Source organism: Pinus tabuliformis, chromosome 6, assembly GCF_031772625.1.
Source record: "Pinus tabuliformis cultivar Carrire ecotype Pingquan chromosome 6, CPIR1, whole genome shotgun sequence".
In the NCBI taxonomy this organism is placed as follows: domain Eukaryota; kingdom Viridiplantae; phylum Streptophyta; class Pinopsida; order Pinales; family Pinaceae; genus Pinus; species Pinus tabuliformis.
The window spans coordinates 1,207,451,938-1,207,474,604 of NC_142292.1; positions in this window are offsets into that span (position 1 = coordinate 1,207,451,938).

Consider the following 22,667-nt stretch of genomic DNA (forward strand, 5'->3'; position numbering starts at 1 on the left):
ATTGGCGCTTGGGCCAAATCCTCAACAATGTTATAATGCTGAGTGGCTTGAGTGTTTGGATTGTACGAGGACTTTCACAGCACACCTCGAGAAGGTGGTCGAACAATGGAATCAGGACTAGGTCGCACTATATGGAGAGGACTAGAACTTGACGGGATAGAAGAGGAAGGGGTACCTTCTTTCTCTTTCCCTACTATCAGGGTAGGTGTTTGATAATATTTTGATCTGGTAGCCACATTGATAGGTGTATTCATCATGAACACTTGGGAACCTGAAGAAACAGACGATTGGGGTTGGTCTACCATTTTGGTCTATTAGGATAGAAAGGGCTCTTTCAAGACAGCTGGGGTCCCTTTGAGAAAATGACTAACTTCGGATCACCTGGGACAATCCTTAGTATAATGATCCTCCTCACATATGAGGCATGGATACTTAGGATTCTATTGAGAAACATCACCAGTGGATGACTTAGGAGGGCCCTGTTTCAGGGCATTGACTTTACCCTTGCCTTTGCCTTTCTTCTTACCCTTAGAGGATTTGTCTGTTGTGGTAGACTGGACAGTGTGAACTTCTGAGGTTTTACCAGGACCAAGTGAATTGCGAGAGGAATCATTAGAAGCAGTGTTGAAGACCGACTTCTGCTTGGAAGAAGATTTTGCGCGGGTTTGGGACACTGAACGGATTAATCCATCAACAGGAGGTGTAGCCAGAGACTTGGATGTTGCCATATTAGATGATGGTCTGGGCGCATCAGGTAACATATCATATAACGTGCCAGATTGCGAATAGACAAGGTCTAGATACTGGGCACGCGCGATGGCTTGTTCCTTAGTGACACATCCACCCATAGCAATGTCCTCAGTGAGTTTGTTGATGAATGATTTGGTAAACCACTCGGTCAAGAACTAATCAACAATCTCAAACTTGATCAGGCGACGCCGACGTCTCCATTCATGGATGTGATCAAAGATGTGGGTCACAATGTCTTGCTTGAGTGACGTAAGGAGATGGGTGCCAATTTCATAATGAATCGGTAACTCGAAATTTGTGAGAAAGGCCATGGCGAGAGTGTTAAAGTCATGATAGGTACTTCGAGGAAGTTCGATGTACCATTTGGCTGTGTCACCCGTGAAAGTTTGTTGGAAAAGCCGGAGATGAATGGAATCATCAATGTAGGAATTTGAGGAGCTCGAAAGGTGATATGTCATCACGTGGGCTTGTGGATCCTCTTTTACTTTTCCTTCAAACTTCAGACAATCGCTCGGATCTTGGATGGAACTGGAGGCCAGTACGACGAATGAAGAATTGGATCATTTGTGAGTCTAGACACATCTGGCAATTCCAATGTGGCCAAGAACAACAATTGGGTATTGAAAGGTATTTGAGGCCTATAAGCAGGCCCGACCGGTAGAATCCATCCCTACTGGTAAGGATTTTGTCCCCATAGTGGAGGGTTTTGTCCATATGGCATTTGATTTTGCCCCACTGTAGGTTACCTTGCCCGTAAGGAGGATTATGGCCTTGAAAGCCTTGAAACTGTCCAACCATAGGTTGTTGATAAGCAACATACGGGTTAAAATGCTGTTGAGCCTGTTGACCTTGGACAAATTGATGTTTCACCTGCTGCCCCTGGGCGTAAGGGTGTTGAACCTTTTGCCCCTGGATAAAAGGGTTTTGGACTTGCTACCCTTGGACATAAGGATTATGTACTTGTTGCCCTTGGACATAATGAATTTTTACCTACTGCTGTAGGACTTGACCCTGACCTTGCCCTTGCAAAGGTTGACCTTGTTGATATGAATTAAGGGTTGCTGCTACCTGGGTTGACCTTGTTGCTACAAGGGATGACCTTGAGGCTATAAAGGTTGTCCCTGTGGCTGCAGAGGTTGACCTTCTGAGGGCATAGGTTGGGAGGGTTGCTGAACATACTGCATCTGTGGCTGCAAGGTTTGCTGCAACTATTGCAAGGGTTGACCCTGAGGTTGTTGCAGTTATCCTTGTTGCTGCATTATTTGCCCTTACTACTGCACTATCTGCCCTTGTTGCTGCGTGGATGGCCCTTGTTGCTGTGAAGGTTGCCCTTGTTGCTGCAAGGGTACTTGGACAGTTTCCGGAGTGACACCTTGAAAGTTCTCGAACTGGATCTGGCCGTATCCACCAGGAGCGACGGACGAACTAGGCTGAACATGAGGTCTAGCTTGAGGGACATAAGGTGGATTTACCATCGCTTATGAACCATATGGAACATAATGAGGTTGGTATTGAACCTGAGCCACATAAGGCTGCTAGTACTGGACGTTACTTGATCCAGATGGACCAGCAGGGTTTTGTTGCTATTACTGGATTGCTTGATCCCGCAGGACCAACAGGGTTTGGAATGGCACTAGAAAAGGGCTGGTTCATCCCAACCATGTGAGTTTGTGAGCCACTCACATTGGTTGTGCTAGACATCATAGAAACATTCGGGTTCCCCCCCAGGCGGTGTTATAGCCTGTCCACTTGCTAGAGGGATCGAAGAACTAATAGAGACATGACTTGAGACCGTCGGTTGAACCAGATAGGTTACTTGGACCGACGAAACAAGAGGATTCAGAACGGTGGGTTGCACCGTGTTGTGGTAAAAACACAACCCCCCCATTATTGATGTGTTTACTTCAAATAATGGGGACCCTTCCTATAAAAATTTTGGCTAAACACCTTTTTGGATTTTTATTTAGTTGATTGCCCTACGCTTTTGTTAATTTTTCATTTTCTTTGGATTCTTGTTTGGATTGCTTTGTTAAAATCGATTTTTTATAAGCTTCCCATTGACGCTTGTTTCGCCTCATTTGGTCAACTGGTTCGTAAATGACACTCCTTTGAAGTCTCATCATTTATCTAGCCTGGGTTAAAAATGCATAAAATGTACAATATTGCATTTTGTAAATAAATTAGTTCAATAATGAATTTATTTTAAATATTAACCCCTAGTGATTTTTTACTAACATTTTTCCATTTTTACTTAAGCAGCCAAATTATTAAGCATCGGGATTTAAGAAATTTACTCCAATTTCCAAATCAATTACTAATCTTAAAAAACCCATAATATCCAAGTGACTGTAGTTTATATTTATTCTTTTTATTTATTTTCTGAGTGGCTGTAGTTTAGAAACTAAAATTCATAAAATAAAACCAAAATAAAATTGATATTTAATGTTAAATTTTAAATTAATTAAATTAATTAATAATTAATTTAATTAAAATAAAATTTAATACATAAAATATGAATATAATAAAAAATATATAATAAAAATTTCCCGATCGCATCAGAAGCTTTGATCGCATCGGATATTTTAATCGCATCGGAAGCTTTGATTGCATCGGGAGTTTTCAAGTGACACATTTCTAAAAACCCCGATAGACTCAATCCTCCCGATCCCGATAAGCATAAGTCAAAAGGGCATTAACCAAGTCACATTATTAGGTTTATGTCATGTTTTAATTTCAAACTCATTCGAATGAGTTAATCGGATTGGAGCTTCCGTATGAGATAAGTTTAAAGAACTCCTCCATCCTCCCGATTGCGAAAAGGCATAGCACGACTAGTTAAAGCCTCATGTGTAATTCGTTGTGTAATATGAGTTTCAAAGGATTTGTTTTTTCACTCATACGTATGAAGAGTGGAGTGGTAGGTTAGTGTATTTTAGTTTAGTTTAAAATATTTAATATGTAATTAATAAATTTTAAATTAGTTAGATTAATTAATTTATAACATTTAATTAATTTGGTTAAATTTAAATTAAAATATCATTTAGATTAATATTAATTAGTTTTTGATTAGATTAAATTTGTTTATAAATAATTAATTATATATCAGTTAGTTAGATTAATTAATTAGTTTAGTTCATAATTAACAATTAAATTAGAGTTAATTAGAGATTAATTTAGGATTAGATTTTTAATTAAAATTCTGATTTTTAACCCAGCGACAGAATTTCCAGATTTATGCCAGATTTGACTCATCAACTTTGGAAGCTCAGTGATTGAGTTTTACTTGGCCAAATGAGGTCCATGACTGCTCATTGGAAAGATAAAAGCAAGGAGAACATTTTTGAGGAGGTTTCACTAACAGATTTGGTCATTTATTGGGTCGAAAATCATACAGAAGATCAAGCTCCGAATTTTCAAAACAAAATCAATTTTCTGAGTTTTATTTTCTGCATTTTCATTTGTCCAAGCCTATTCTAAGTGCAGATTCATTCATTAATAATATCCTTGGCCAATTAAATCATCTCAGGCATCAATAGAAAGCTTATATTTTATTTTTAATTATTTATTTAATTGTATTTGATTGGATTTGTTTTAAATGCCAGAAATGCCATTTTGATTTTATTGTTGCATTTTAATTTATTTTGATTTCTTCTTGTAGGAAAACAGTAGAAGAGATATGGAGAAAAAGATTTCAATCAATGAGAATGTTCCAGCAATTAAAGATTGGAATTTTGAGCAAATAAAAATTGGATTGAGCAGATTTTTCTTCAACAAACTCTCATTTTACGAATTCCTTTGCAAATAGTATAAATAATAGATTGTAGAATGGAATTAAGGGCTGCTCTCCTCTGCAATTTTAGACTTCTAAAAGCACTACTGTAATAGGAATTTAGAGTTGTAGGAGGGAGGAGAGAAAATCTCAGATTTGGGGATTATTGAGGATTTTTCCTTTGTATCTTGAATTATGTATGAGGGGCAGAGTTTGCATTATTGTGGCTCTAGTTTTGAAGACAAAAGTTCAAGCAATGTAAAGGACTGTTGGAGACTAAGGTCAGAGAAATAGATGCAATAAATTGGTATTCTAATACTACTGTTTCAAATATCAGTTTCATTTTTATGGTAACAGGAATGTCTCATTTTATTCATGTTTGTGGACTATTGTAAATATGAGTAATTTGTCTCAATGTTGTTATTATGTATCTCTGTTCTTATGAATTAATTTCTGATTTCTGAGTAACTATTTACTCAGAAATATGCCTTATAAACTGATTTATTGAATGGTAATGTGTTGTGAACTATTTTCACATATTATTGTTTAATCACTGGATTCACTGATTTGATAATCAATATAATTTTTGTGAACTACTTCTTGAGTGTTGTTGGTTTATTATTTCAGTTAATATGTCTCAATAGGATGTGTTTTGATATCCATAATATCAGTTAATTGAACTACTTCATTAACTTGATATTCATTAGAAACAAGACATATTTAAAATCTCAATACTTTAAATATCTTGCTCTTGGTTGGGTTAGATCTATATCTGCCTAATTAAGATAGGATTAAGATTAGTTTATCTTGCTTTCATTATAGAATAAGTTTGCATTTAGAGTAATTTCTACATTTCTTGTAAGTCCTCTTCTCAAAGAGGCAAAAATTTAGTTGTGGCTTGGCTAAACCCAAATTAGCTTAAGGGTCATTCTCTTGCCTGATCAGCAAGAAGAAGTGATCTGATATCCCTATCTATTGGTAGTTAAAGATACATAATAAAACAATAGCGATAGGGAGAAGGTAACTGGACCTAGTTAAACCAGTCAGAGCCACCACACCAAACAGAAAAGGAGCTGCTTTAAGGTCCGGACCGGGTGGTTATCCCCCATTGTTGTTGCAGCGATTTTCGAGGCATCAACACACCGGAACTGAAGTAACTGTAGAATGCAGAAGCGACTGAGAGGTCAGGTTCTGAATTAATGGACCTGAGGTAGGCATAGTGCTAGATGACTAGATAGGGTTGTGATATAACGACGAGGCACTAGGCATACCTGAAACCAACTAACCCAAAGTTACGTAATTATGCGGTAAATTAGGATGAACACTGGTCAGAATTCTTCCCGTGTAAGGGAAACCTTAAGGAGGGAAAGGATATTCCTGCTCGTTGATAGTGTGTGGAGTGTGTCTAGCAGAAACCTCCAGTGACCTGGAGAAAATACTAGAGTCTCGCCTTTTGATTCCATGGGTGGAAACAAATGACGATGGGCAACCAAAGATGTTTGAGGGGATAATTCCAAAGGAATACCCGACTGATCGTACAGATTGTACGGACACTGCAGTGATATCACAATAGGATTGAGAAAGTGACTTAGTATTTGAGGGAGGAGGAGGATGAGATGACAAAGGTTGAATACTCAGAATAATTCCAAGTTCAACACCTTGGTCCTCAAGTGACTACGACAATTCAGGAAAAGGCTCCTCAAAAGATTTTTCAGACAAAGGAGAGGAAGAGGAACTAGGCGAACTTGATGGTTCAGCCACGATGACTTTGTCTCAATTAACAAGAAGAGAGAGATTAATTCCAAGGTTTTTTAAAATGTATTTAAAGGTATACGCACGACGTGGTCTAGAAAAAGACTAACATGAATGTTATGTGATCATGGGCAAATTTTTTTTTAAGACATTGACCAGTGAATTTTCATGTTTTCAGAGTCGAGAAAAGGGCAAAGGTGACTCTATCACTTTCAATTTGAAATGAGTTTGAAAGGACAAGTGCTCGGGTGATCTTTTAAGTTTAAAGAGTCAAAAAGATCAAATGACTACTTAGGATAATCTAGGAAAAAAAGATTACTAGGTAACCGTGAACTACAGAATACCTATCGGTGAACCAAGAAGTACAGGCAAGAAATCTCCTCGAATGCTATGTTTGGTGTGTCACGTTTACAAGGCGGAAGACTTAGCTTCCAACGGATAAAGGATTGCAACCTAGTGGTGTCGCCCTTTATATACGCGATGGTACGGGGAGCACAAGTCCGTACTAGCGTTGTCTAGTGCCGAAGCGAACGGTAGATGCTAGGTTTAAAGACGTCGGAAAACGTCTCGAGCCTAGACCTTCTAAATGTGAACGTTAGGTTTCAAATGTGCCTTTAGGTTAATTGAATTCATTTTAAAGTTTATCTTGAAATTATGTTTCAGTTTTCAGGCCTTATTGATGTGACTCAAAAAAAACTCCTATATGCAGCTAATATGAGACAAAATCCTTTCAATTCGATGAATGTTTACACTAATGAGAGTAGAGAACACAATCAATGCAACAAACAAGCAACTGAAAGCAAAATGACCTTTTCACTACTTCGCTTTTTGAAAACAAAATAATGAAAAACTCTTTCCAATTCCTATCTTTCCTATCAAATGCACTTCAAGTAGTCCTTTCAACAATAAAGAGAATTCATTTCTTTTCAAATGAAAATGATGATGCAACTCTAGTCTTCAATGATGCTAGCTAATGTAACATATTGATTCAACAAACTAGAATTATGTATTTTTCAAGGAAATGACAAAATGAATCTTTCACAAACACTTCAATGAAAAATCTTCAAAACAATCAAGCTCAATCAAATGCAAAGCACAAAAGAGAATTCCTTCCAAACTAATGATGCAACAATTCAATCAAGAACAAGATGAGAAATGTAATCTATGCCCGAAAAGAGATGCTTAAACAACAAACGAAACTTTTCAAACTTGTCTAATTGAAACCAAAGCAATAAAAGGACTAAAAAACGAAATGCAAGGAGAAACTAACCAACAACTTGACTTTCTGAGCACACAAACAACTGAATGGACGATGACCTAGATGCCCTAGGGCCTCAAACCACCCAAAGACTCAAAAAAATCAAGTAAAGAGAAAGCAAACCAAACAAGCACACAAACCAAGCAAATGAAGCTTTCCAGTCAGGGAGAACACAGGCAAAATAAGCTGAGAGGCAAAAATTAAGAGGGAAAGACACACTGGTTATGATCTAGGGGAAACCCTGATCTTCACCTATAGGAATTGGCACGACTGCCTAACTGACAACAAGCGCCAGAAGGGGGTCAACACAACTGTTTTAGAGAAACTCCCGCTGATCGATGTGACTGTCAGAAAAATAAACACGCTGATCGAGGATTCCAAGAAAAAACAAAAAAAATTCAAGGGCTAAAACCAGACTTGCCACTGTAAATTTTAGACTCAGAGTAGTAAACCAGGCAAAGCAGGGAAAACTAAAGGGAAAAGGTGATACTAGAAAAGTTCACACAAAACCATGAAATGACAATCAATCAAACAGGAGGATTGGCTCCCCAGTTGAGTCGCCAATTTGTGGTGTAGGTAAATTCTCGATGCGGACAAAGACAATTCCTCTAGCCCGAGAGAGTGGGTCTAGCCACAAACAAACAATCTATGGAAAACTTCCTTAAGCTAGAATCAAATAAGAGGGCCTACCTCTTAGAACGCTATTTCACTTGATGATGATCCTACTTCCTTACTCTAGCTACCTTTCATTTCCTTCCTTCGAATACCTGAAACAAGCAAACAAACAACAACAACAAATGTGATAGCATAAAAATTGTATTCAACCTACTTAAAAGATCAAGGAATATTAAGCCATCAAATGTAAGATAACACTTAATGTAGGAAATCAATCAATAGTTGTATTCATATAAGTTCATAAAGAGATTACAACCAAAGCCTTGACGTTGCTGGTCTTCTCCAACGTATCCGGGTTCCCACACCTCCGCTAGCATCTCATGGATAGCCCCAACAATGGAAGTTTTAAGGCTTCTTCCCTTTAGTCTCAAACCAAACCAAACACACTATTCTCCCTCCACAAACATAAACTAGAAGGCTACAAGCTATGATATCTTGCTAGTTATTCAAGCTCCAAAAATACTAAGACTGAAACTAGTTTAGCTTGTAAAAGGAGGGGTTTATATAGCTTGGATGGAGGGGATATGGTTCCTCTTATCATGGGAGAGGCCTTATCTCTTGGGTTTGTTCCATCTTAATAGGGGAAAGGAGCCCAAATTGACTTCCTCGGCTCCATCCAACCCAACCATTTACCAGACTTCCATTACAAAGATTCTATACCTGGAAGCTTTGACTCCATATTTAGAAAACTTGCCAAAAGAGGATCGACGTGATTGAGAAAAGGCTTGATTGTGCCATATGACGCTAATCCTGGTTTTAACCTCTACAAAGCGGTGTGAGGAGGAAATAGGTCATTAGCGCTGGTTTGGTAAACTGGGGTAAAAGGAAGATTCTTGGGAAGTGATGCAAAAGGGAATTGTTCTGCTCATGAAGAGGGACATAATGGGAGTTTCTTCATGATGGGAAAGCATGTAGGGTTCATTGTAGAAGTCCTCCAAGATCATGGAATGGGGAGTACAGGGATAGTGACAAAATGTTGTGTAACAAGATTGCATGAGAAATGATCCGTAGTGTTGGCTATGGAAATATTTGCCAAGAGGACATGGTTATAAGAAAAGATAAAACCAATAAATGCTCACATAAATACCAATTATGTCTTTAATAATAGTCAAATTAAAAGATATCAACATTGATATAATTTTTGTTTAGACCATTGGCATGTACAAGAGTGCCAGGGGAAGGGCTCCTTGGGTTATTAAATTTTTTTTTGGCTATTGAGCTTGTTGGAATTTATAAGGAATCCTAAAAAATATTACTACATATGATTTATATGCTAAAGTCTAGATGGAACTTGAAAAATTTCCTTGATGAGCTGAACCAGAGGGCATATTTGAATAAAGAATCAATAAAGGAGAGATTGGCTAAGTCAACATAGATAGCCAAACAATGAAGTCACAACTGAGAGAAATGCTAATAAGGGAGTCTCCTCGTGTTTAATATTTATGTAGTGGTTGATATATTTTTATAGAAATGGAAAAAGATAATTTGTGAAATGAATTAAGCTCGAGAATGCTTGATTAGTTGTTTATTTAAAATGCATTATACACTGAATTTGACTATAGATTTGGAGTGTTGTAGCACATATATTTTAGTTGATTGAATTAAAACTAACATGCAGATGATCCCGTCGTTAAAGCATCTTTGCTATTGAGAGGGTTCAATTCTATCGGCACTCTTGGGGTTAGGCTCCATGGTTGATCCAAAAGGAAGTGATCCCTTTAAGTGATTTGTCTGGTAAAAATATTACATGGATGTAGAAATCACCGATCTCTAGAGTCTGTGAACCACATAGAATAAAAACAAAAAACAAAAAAAAAAAATCCATGGATGATGTTTTGCATTAAAAGAAAAAAATTCAGATTGTTCTTAAGAATTTGTTATTAAAGACCACTTATTTGAAGTAGAAGTTGAGGCAACATAAGTGCCTTTATCCATTAAATATATTAAGGATAGCGAAAAGAGGATGCTTTTCAAGAATCAACTAAGTATACACAATGATGGCAACCATGTAAGTATGGAAACCAGCCATGCAACAATGAAGGGTAAGTTGAAGTAACTAGGTAAGAATTCCTTAATGTTAAAATTATATTTTGATGAAATGTTTTTCCATTTGGATGCATGAATTGCATGATACCCACTTGAGGTATGATCAAGGCAGGAAGTTGGCAACACACAAGATATGGTAAAAATATTAACAATATGTGCATATGTGAGTTGTCATAATGGATAATAGTTACATAAGTGATTGATACACTCATAGGTAAAAATTGTATGTTTGATAATGCATGGTTATGCATGATGCATGAAGTAAATGCAATGACTATAGTATATGTTGAGGTTATGGGTAACAGCCAAAGATATTCTAAATATGAAGCAAATAATTTCATTACATAGTGATGATTGTATAAGATGCTACCATATGCATGAATGCTTGAAGGTTCTAGGTTGATGTGAGTGGTTGTGGAAACTATTAATGCTATAAGTGTTATTCTATCGCATGAACATGTTTTTTTTTTGTCCTTATTTGATGCGAATGTGCATGGGACTACTCATATGTGAATACTTGTATGGCATTAATATTCACTAGAGTGTGACGAAGACATGGAACTCTCAGTGTAGATAAATTGTTGAAATATTTAACAATGCATAATCTTGATGCATGTTTGTATGGGACAGGCAATTGCATGAATGGATGTGATGAAAATAAATTATTACTAATGTTTTGAGAAATTGTTGAGTTTTGAAATGAGTGGTGTGAACCCCCCACTCATAGAATGTAATAGTGGGAAAACTAATTGCTAAGAAAATCCTAAGAAAGGAATCTTAGTGGGGAGAGTAATTATGACACTCTCAACCTTGCATTATTATTTGAATTGCTACAATAAATGCTTGAATGCATTGTGAAGCGTTTGAATGGATAACAGGTAAGTGAATGATGTAATAATGATTATGTGTATTTATATAATACAATGAATATTTCCTTCAATTTAAAATGGTAATAGTTGAACATGCTTTGATTGTTGAGTATATGACAATTTGGAGGCCCTTTCAGTGGTTGCAATGAATATTATATCGAAAGGATTTTATTTATGGAGATTAATAAGTGTTTGGATAAGTGAAAATGCATATTGCAAGTAAAATGGCCATGGGCATGCCATTGATTGTAAGCCCATAAAAACATTGGGTATCATCACCTTACACTTGGTGTTATGACTTGAAAAATATCCAAACATTATGGGAAAGGGTCTCATAAATGTGAAACATTGTTTCTATAAGGAATAGATTGAAATCAAAGATTTTTTTTATCTGAATTATTATGATTAATCACACAAATTGTATACATGTGATATAGATGAGATGATGTGTATATCTAGGGATGATAAATGATGGTCGTGAATCTGAAATCCCAGTAACAAGGCCATCATGGTACCATTAGAACCTTATGACATTCCTTGATTTCCATTCATATGTGTTATGTCGTGTTAGAGAAAGCTAAATGTATGCCTTGACTATAAGACTCTACAAGTTTCTTTAACCTTCTTATGCAAGGAAGGCTTGGTAATAGATGGATTGCATAGGGGATTGCATAACAGTGAAGGGGATCCCTAAGCCTAAAAGGAGAGTGATTGCAAGGAAGAGGAGAATTGGATGAATATATTGTGTGGAATTCATGTTACATGCTAGATAGGGTCATGAATACAATTGGGTGTGCTTGAGAAAGCAATGAACTAAACTTGTTTCAGACAGAAACCTTGTGAAGCAAAACACAACCACAGATATTGTTATTTAATTCAAATTTCATATGTTGAAATTCATGTATATTTGTAATTAAATTTGTTTAAAGCTATGCATGTATATTTTCATTTTGTGATATATTAAGCAACATGGGTTAGATATACCATGGTAATGTAAATGTAATAAATATTTTATTTTTGCATTTAATAAAATGATGATAACCAAGGCCAACAGACTATGAGTGCTTATGGGAGGTATGATACCATAAGTGGCGAAAGGTAAGGGGGTCCAATGGATTTATCTATTATTCCTCTATCTATTCTGCTTTATCATCTTCACCTTATTAAAACTATGAATAATATAGAAAACTAATTCCTACAGTTAAGCCATCACTACTATACTTTATCAAGGTGTCTTCCCTACATTCTTTGAATGAGAAGTAGTGGGCAGGTCTTCTTGTTAAGTGATTATGCATGGGAAATTTGAATAAAAGAAGAGAGATTTGGCAAAGGGGAAGATAAAGAAAGTTGTGGAGAAGAGAAGAGCAGAAAATATGAAAAAAAATTGTGACACCTATTGGACCTTTCTTTGATTTCTTTGAAAAAACACAAGAAGAAGAGACTTCCAAGGGACTGAAAAGAAAAGAAAGAAGTCCTATTATGCAATGAGAGACAAGTAATGTGGGTGACTTTAGTTGCTTTATCATTTTCAAATCTTGATAGTTAAAATTACTTTGGTTGAATCTCATGTAGACTAGACTCAAAGCCATTGTTCCTACTTCACCCTCGTGGCATCATAACTTGGATAGGGAGCGGAGTTCTACAACAAAATTGCGCATATTTGTGTCGAAATCGCCCAGTTTTTTAGTTTTTACAAATCATCCTTATCATATTAAGATAAAATATTATTTATATATTTGTTAATATATTGTATTTGTAGAAATATGGTGATAGAATTGCAACTGCTCAAGAAATTTAATCTAAATCAAGAGACACAATCAACTCTACCGCTCTGTGGAAATTAATTCACAATTTAGAACAACATTCACAAACATGAAACAATCATATAGACAAGTACACAAATTTATATAGGGGAAACCAACTAGTAAAAACCCCTTAAGTATACTTGCATTAATCAGATGAATAGAGAATGTATTGCAATTGGTTTCTCGCTCTGAGTTCAACCTACAAGTGAATAAGTGTTCTCTTTGCTCAATGAAATCTTTGACCCAAATTTATTCAATTTATGCCCCCTCCTAATCTCCTATTTCCTTGCACAAATATTGAGGAAATTGGCCCCTATTCTTTAGGAATTTCCTCCAAATTGATTGTGCAATTACCAAGGATTGATCACTGATTGTGTGCAACCCCTGTACACTCAAAACTAGTCTACGATTGATGTTACATTGCCTTATAATCTCCACCACAATTGAGAAATTTGAATTCCTTGCATGCATGAGCTATTTTTGGTTGATTTATTAGTTAACTGGATGATCTCTGAGTTAGACTTCTATCCCACTGCACAACTGACCTCCAACTAGTTCTATTAACTGTTAGAACTAGTTTAATTGAGTACAACTAGAAATAACTGAACTGGATTGCTACAAATTAGCAGTCAACACATGTAAACTGAACTCCAAGCCCACTAACTCAAATTTATTGAGCTAACTGAGTGATAAGAGCCATGTCACCTTAGTTAATTTCCTCCAAGTTGTTTGTTGATGTGGAAATTTCGAATTTACTCAATTTGACCAAGGCTAAGCCAAATTGAGACTTTCTTGCTACACTTCTCAACACTCCCTCTTAGCAAGAAAGGGATTTTCAACCACCCCTATCATGCACCTGTGGAATTCAAACTTCCCTCATGATAAAGCCATTTCCAAGATGTCAGCATATTGTTCCTTTGTCAGAATGTATTGTAGCAACATTATCCTCCTCTGGACACAGTCCAGTAAATGATGATATTGAATATTTATATGCTTGGATCGATTGTGAAATATTGAATTCTCAGAGAGCTTAATGCAACTCTGATTATCACAATATATCATAGTTGGATCCATCTCCTGACCAAACCATCCCAAAAGTATCTTTCTCATCCATATCACCTCACATGTTGCTTGACTTGCATCCATGTATTCATATTTTGCTGAGTTGAGCGCCACAAACCTTTGCTTCTAGTTGTACTAGGAAATTGTTGCAGACCCAACACTAAAAATTACACCTGATGTACTCTTTCGGTCGGATGGACTCCCTTCCTGTTAATATGGAAAAATCGTACACATATTTGTACAAGTTAGATAACACTCGGAGTCAAACAACAACATGTAAAAATGAAGATCTTCTAGTTGATGACATCATGAAAATAAAAAAATCAAAAGTTTTCCAAGGTCCAATTTAAAAATCAGAACAATATTGGTACTCCAAAGGCATAAATTAGCAATTGTGCCACGATTTCTTCGATATCCATGCGGGTCAACCAAAGTTTGAGTTGGTGATCCGAGACCACTTCACACAAGTTTGGAGTGGGATTCCTTAACATGTACCATCCGAAGATAACTAAAAAGCATCAAATTTGATATATTAAACCCCCAAGGGATTCTATTGTCCTTCTCTCGAGTCATTTTCTCATTAATGAGATAAGGGAGGGAAGGATTAGTTCAAAATTCTATATAAACAAGCCATTGGAAGACAAAAAACAAGAGGCAAAGTTATGTTGGAAAAATTTATCCCTAAGTAATCATGCATTTCATCATAAAGAGAGTTATACCACCGTTGAGAATTCTCTTAGCTTATTTTAGATAGGGGAGTCTTGAATAGGAGATTGAAGAAAGGAATTCCTTGTTGAGAGCTCTTGAGCACCTTTACTCAAAGACCTCTCTCCAAATATTTAGATATCTCATATTGCATCTCTTCTACCAATAATCAATAAAGGTCATTATGTTCCTTTGTCTTTTTGTTGATGTGTTTATGCTTTACTAAGCAATTTTATGTTTTATTGTCTGTAGTTTTCGTTTATGTATGTTTATGCATTGTTTACATTGCTTACAATGTTTTGTTTACCCATGTTTGTTCACTAACAACATCCAATTATTTTGTATACTATTTGTAGGTAAAACAAAACTACAAAGAAAGGTGTTTTGGGACTCATGCTCAACAAAACTCCAATTACAAAAATGGTGACTCCACTAATTGCCTTTATTTGATCTAATTGGTTGTGTGCAGGACCTTTCTCTCTGCATTTTCATTTAATTTTTCCACTGTAATTTCTATGGAATTTTGCAGGTCCCACTCAAACCTATTCCTAACCCAAACAGAACCTAAATAAAAAATTTCAAGTCAGTTGTGCGGCTATTCCTACATACATGTGCATGGTTGCGCATCTGTTCACAGAAAAAACCCTCGCAGGTTACAAAATGCCAAAAATCATTGTAATTTTTTCTTTCTTGAGTGCTTTGGCAACACCTAATGAACTTCCTCCACTCCTATGTTTTTTCACAGTTCAGATGGGTTGATTAGTTACTTTGTTATCCCATTATTAGTATGGTCATTTCTTATTTTTACTTAGCAAAAAATTACAACTTACATAGCTTAGTTAGGGGAAGTAAGTGTCCCATTATCCACACACCTTTTCTATCTTGTTTTGCTTAAATCAATCATCACACATAGCTTAATTAGGAGAAGAGTAAGTGGCATATTATCCACACATCTTTTTGACTAACCAAAGATTTTCATTTTTTCCAAAATTTTATCGGGACTAGGAGCGGGTGTTAGTAAGAAAGGGAGTAGCCCATGCTTCCCTTGCATCCTTGTGATGATCATGGGCCTATATATGAAACCTTTCTCAAAACACTCGTTTTTCCGTCTCCTTGTATGCTCACATAGTGTAATTAGGCAAGAAGTAAGTGGCCCATCATCCACACAAGATTTATTTTCTTGCAAGGAACAATCCAAACATATCATAATTAGGGGAATTGTAAAGGACCATTGCATGTCCACATTGCCTCACACTCTTGGATTCTCACATGATTCACTTGCAAACACTTTCACTCCAAACTCTAAGCTCATCTAAACTTTGTACCAAGGGTATCCGCCTTTTGGAATCTTGATACTTAGTTTATTTGGAAGATTACATTATCACACCCTAAGTGAATAAGCCTCTTTAAAAGAAATTCTAACACTTGAAAACATTAAATTCCCCACAAGGTCACAAAATAATTTATAATTTAGGTTAAGACCATGGTCAGGCATCTCATAAGTCATCTTGGTTACTTACATTCTGAAACATAGAAGATTACTTATAGGGTGCTTAAAAGCTTTCATCATTTCATGGAAAAGAATACCCAGGTATGTCAGAATCCCGATTCAGAGGGGGTTCAACTTAGGTCCCAGTGCATGCGGTCCTATACATGGCTACCCAACCTATATAATTTATGGTACTAACGACTGACTACCCAGAACCTAAAGACTCAGCTACCCCTGTGGGACGAAGGTATATTAGTGGCCAATATTAGGTAATTGTTCCCTATAGATGGAGGTGTGGGATGCACTAAAGCATCTTCATTACCTTGGTTGATTCCTTTTGCTACTGGAAAGTGTCACTAGCTCTTCCGGGACGTTGCCCCAGTACCCACCAAAAAGGATATCATCACAAGGCTTAGTTACTTTGAGAGTGGAAAGGACACATACATATTCTATTATTTCTATCATACGCAAACAAACAAAAACTCTTTTTTTTATTAATCACATAGTATAACTTAAAGGGAAATAACCATTTATTTTTCACTTTGTTTTATGTATGTGATTCATTTCCTTTGATACATACCCCACCCACACCCCGCCCCCCCAATCATAAGTAGCATACCCCATTTGGACACAATAGGGGACCCGAAATTTCCCCATCATTCTAGGTGCTTTCAAACCCACCCTCCTTTACCAGGAGATGTGCCAACTATCTTGGCATTTTGGCATAGAATACATCATAAAACCACTATTATTGGATCATATTTTATTGGAGCAACAATTTCTAGGACCCCTTCTCGTCAAGGAACCCCTTTCACTACTCCTCAGGGGATTCCACTCACTACCCCTAAGGGGAGTCCACTCAACACCCCTCAAGGAAGCCCACATGTTACCCACCCCCTGGGGAAGTCCATCTCATACTTCCACACAAGGAACCCCTTCGCACACAGCTGTTTAAAATCGTTTTACGATGACGAACAATCCCAAAATATCATTTCTTGCTTCCTTAAACATTCTAGACTTAAGCAAGCCCATGAATGACGCCATTGCTCATAGCCCAAATTGGCCCCCTATTCCAACTAAGTTACCTTCAGATATAAAGAAATTAGAAAGGAAATAGGGGGAAGATGTAGGAAACCATATAATGACCTTTCATCTATGGAGCTCATCAAATAGCATCACATATGACTCAATTTTCGTACGTCTATTCCAACGCACCCTCATCGGACCTGCAACACAATGGTACGTAAACTGGCCCTTAAGTTCCCATGGAACCTTCGACTCTCTAGCTGGGTCATTTATCACAATTTTCCATCTCCTAGTTCACCATGATACTGGTTTAGAGCTACTCACCCATTTCAGGCATTCAAATGCAACTCATATCTCAGATCATGTTCATGAATGGCAGAAACGTCGTTGCCTCTGTAAGGTAAATGTAACCGAGGATCTTCTCCTTGACCTCTTTCTAAAATCTCTTGTACCAATGATCTCAAAATACGTGGCCACCATGTTGCCACAAAATTAAGAAGAGGCTATTAGAAAATCTCAACAATTTGAGCTTATCTACACTCAATAAGGGTACCTCTATTACATTTTACTAGATGCCCCTTACCTATAGTCTTTAATACAAGAGAAATTGGGGGCATCAAACTCCTCAAATAGTTTGATCATAAACGTCAATCACAATCAATCCGTAAATGCTTTCCAACAGTCTGGAAATATGTACAGTGGACGAACCAATTACCAGTCATATGGTGCTCCATCTACAGTCCAAAACCCGCCCAATGTGGGATTTTACCCCAATCCACTTGTGTCATTGCACTACCCTACCATTCGGAGTAATCAACACCATCCCATGCAAAGTTCTCAATACCCTATACATAATGTAGAGGCAATTTCTACCTCCCAAAGCACTTACGCTAACCCAAGATAATGGAAACCATACCTCCCTTTTACACCACCCAACCAAATAACCCACCAACACAATCTAATGTAGAGGTTAATTTTATGCAACCTTCCTTCTCTCAAGAACAAAAATGTTTTGAAAGGATGAATATGGAAAACCCACCTAATGCCACCAAGAAGAAATGAAAGAACAAACAAAAAGGGGAACCTGGGCAGGGGGGCACTAACAACCAATGACCTCTGCAGGAAATGGCTTGGGGAAATCCTCCTAATTGAAACCAAAACCAAGATTAGTCCAATGACAACCCATAAAATCCAAACAAGAACACAAGTATGAGGACTAATCATGCTTATGCTATTTTTGGGGAATATGGCCATTACACCCACCATTTTCCCCAACTCCCCGAGATAAAGAGGATGAAAATAGCTAGGGGGCAGGGAGGACCCAACCAACCAACTGTTGTCATGAAAAACCCTTTCCCACACTAGGGGTTATTGAATAATCAGCTGGAATAGACCCCCCAACATTTTATAAACACGTCTAGAAGCAGTACCAAAGATCCCACCAACCACAATATTTACATGGTTGGAGAAGACATTCCCTTACAAATGCAGAATAGGGATTACGGGACCCCTCCAAATACCAACCCTTCCTCGTCAACTACCTCTACAACGATGGAACCTTTGACGTTACCTTGATCGCCCCTAGAAACCATCCCATGTATGGTTAAAATACCACTACATCGAATATGACATAGTTCAAAATCCACTCATATTTATAGCATCGTTGATGATTTAGCTCAACCTCCATCTACTATGTCGGCAATGCAATTTTTACAAACATGCTCAACCCAACGAAAATCCCTCCTCTTCGCATTAGGTGCAGTCAACCCTGCTGACTTGCGCATGATGACTTTTGATTTGGATAATGTTACACCACGCCTTCCCTTGTTAGTCACTTTCCAAATCCTGGTCACCATCTAAAATATCACCATTCATCATTACATCATTGATGAAGGGGAATCCACATATATCACGTCAAAATATGTTACAGAGAAACTTGGATCCCCTGAGCTAACTGCTTCACCCATAACACTCAGAGCATACAACAAGTGCCCCTCAGCCCCCATAGGACATTTCCAGAATGTCCTAATAGAGCTTGCAGGTAAAACAATTATCATTTATATATAATTCCTCGATGCACAACTATATTATAATATCTTGTTGGGTTGTAGCTATATGTATGCCATGAAAACAATGGAATCTTTCGTGTTTTGCATTATGATGTTCCTGCATGATGAGAAGATCATCACAATTGATCAACTAAAATACTACAAGAAAAGGGCATCTACTACTCCTGGTGGCATGTTATCCTTTGTAGGATCTCATAGAGAGTTGGTCCCATCCTTTACCGAAGTTAGTCCAGGGATGTTCAAGAGCTCATCTCTCCTTGGTTTGATTGAGCCAGCACCGACAACCCCAGTGTGTATGATGAGCTCATCTAACACACCGCAACCCCAAGAGCTAGATTCAGATACACCTAGTACCACAACTATCGAATCTACGTTGTTACCATACGCTATCACTTAGAAACCCTTCTTATATCCCCCACCTAGTTTCATCTTGCACCAAGTCATGGTAAAACTAACATTGCAAATATGGCTCTTGCGATACTTGTCTAGTATATGGCCCCATAAGCCATGTCAACAAGCTCAAGTATCACCTCGACGGGCGTTATTCCTATAGCCACCCCTCAGGAAACCACCCCAAACTGAGCTATGTCTGTGTCGACACCAGCAAGTACCAGCAAAAGAGATAAGAAAAAATGGAAGAAGGTGGAAATTGCAACCACTACCTCATCAAGGGTACCACCACACTATGCATTATGAGAAGTATCAGGGCACCCTACCAACCTATGCCCTGAGATAGAAGAGTTAAAAACTCTTCTCCATGCCCTAACAACACAGGTAGTCCCACCTCAACCTTCAGGAGAAAAGACCACAGTAGCTCAAAATAAGGCATTACATACTAATCACCCATGCTTTCTATGCATCGAGTATGGACATTACACACATCATTGTCCTGAAATCCCTCACTATCAAGATGCATTGGGATCTCTCGCCCAAGCCAACGTTGAGACAACTTCGTTACCCACCGTGCTAGTGGTAGATGATGGTTCCAAGACCATTTTTTGTGTCTTTGAGGAAGAAGCTTCAAGCTGATATTCCTCTTACACATGGTCACCAAACATCCCATCATATGAGGAGGCAACCAGAATCAATGTCACTTCAACCTTCTTACGATTGTGCTTTATGTGACGATCCTGGACATCCGATTAAATAATGTCCTTATTTACAGGAACTTGAGAAGTGGCACGAGGTTCCTCAAGTTGTCCGTAACAATAAAACTAGGTGCAAACTCCACAACTATTACATTTTTACATGAAATGATCATACTCAGTTTTGCCTTCACCTCCCCGATTCCGAGAAATATGGGCTCATTCACAACAACGTAATTTTGGTACCTTGGCATCTTTCTAAACAAACACTCAACCATAAATCAATATGCGACATACACCTCTCACTAGTACCCAACAAGCTCATTGACGGTAGCTACGGGAGACGTTGCAACACATACCATATACCACATTAGCTCCAACAACTACCATTAGGCACCCATAAGATAAATTTTACCCCCACCAGGGGCTGATTACATGCAACACCACATACAATTCATTCCCTCGACTATAGGAACCCTGGTTTGTGTTGTATTCTCATCATTTTTTGGTGTCAAGACAACGACACCCACTACAAAGGTGGTTCCACCTTTGACCATGTATACCCATGCAATCTATGCATTGTCAACATCAATGGGTTCTATAGTGGAAACCAAAGAATCAATATATTATTTGTCAACCAACACTACTGAACCCCAATACCATCCTCATGACCTCCAACAACATCTTGCACCTTTAGACCATTTTTTTCATTCAGATGAAGATATATTAGAGGCCATGACAGAGCTTGAGTTCCCATGGGATTCCATGCATCACCAATCTTTCTTTTAACCCGAGAAGGCATTTACTCCTACTGATGCACCAAGCCACAACGTTTTCACAGTAGAAACAAAATAATTTCTACCCCCAGGACATGTAGACTGGTTTAGAAATCCCATTCCTGTACTAGATGCATTTGAGGAAGGGAACATGTGAAATATATCACCTACCATCAAGGTGGATATCTCCACTAAACGTGGCATAGTTGAGGAAATCACATTAGGGGCAACCTACTACCCATAAGAGGTAGAGTTATATAAATCCCTATTTCAGGAGTATAGGGACAACTTTGAATGGTCTTACTCAGAGATGACAAGCATTAGTCCCACCATCGTGGAGCACCACATTGACACGTGGCCTGATTCCATCAGGAAAAAATAACGATAGCTCCACCCCTCGAAAGAAGAAGCCATTATGCAAGAAATAGACAAGCTTCAAAAAGTCAATTTCATCTACCCAATTTCTTACACATCTTGGTTTTCTAACCCTATACCTGTCATGAAAAAAAAAGGCACCATTCGAGTTTGTATTGATTTCTGAGATCTAAAAAAAGCATGTCCTAGATAAAACTATCCAAAACCATTCATTGATTAGGTCATTGATGCATGTGCAGGACACGAAGCCTTGTCCTTTATGGACGAATTTTCGGAATATAACCGAATCTAAATCCACCACATAGATCAGTACAAAATTGTCTTCACAACCCCATGGTACTTTTGCCTACCGTGTTGTGCCCTTTGGCCTAAAAAATGTTGGAGCTGTGTTCTAGTAGGTCATGAACTATATATTTTATGACCTAGCTCATCTCATCTTAGCCTATTTGGATGCCCTCACGGTCCGCTCCAAAAAATGCTTTGATCATCTAGAGGATGTTTGCTTGATTTTTTAGAGATGTTGACAATAAAACCTATGCTTGAACCCTCTTAAGTGTGCCTTCTATGTCAGCACAGAGAGACTGTTGGGATTCATAGTCTCCCAACAAGGTATCCGTATAGACCCCCTAAAGATCTAAGCCATATGGGAGATCCTGCCACCAAACACCTTACAACAATTACAAATCATGAAAGGAAAGGCCAATTTCTTGCACGCTTTATACCAGATTATGCCACACGTGTGCATGGTTTATTGCACCTCCTGTGTCAAGACATTCCCTTCCATTGGGATTCCAAAGCCCAAGAATCATTTGAGGCCTTAAAAGACGCCTATCATAGGCACCTATGATTAGCCCCCCTAACTAAACCAAGGACTATACCCTCAACCTATCATCTTCAAATGTAGCCATCATAGGGTTATTGGTCCAATAGGAGACAACAATCATGAACACATCATTTACTACAAAGCAAGAACCTTTCTGGATCTACGTTAAAATATGATCCAACAGAAAAAACTGCCTTAGCACTCGTACACTCAGTACAAAAGTTTCAACACTACATCATCTTATGAACCACTACCATAGTTGCAAACATTAATCCCATGCACTACTTTCTTACCTGTCATATGATGAACCACAAATACACCCGATGGGTAGTT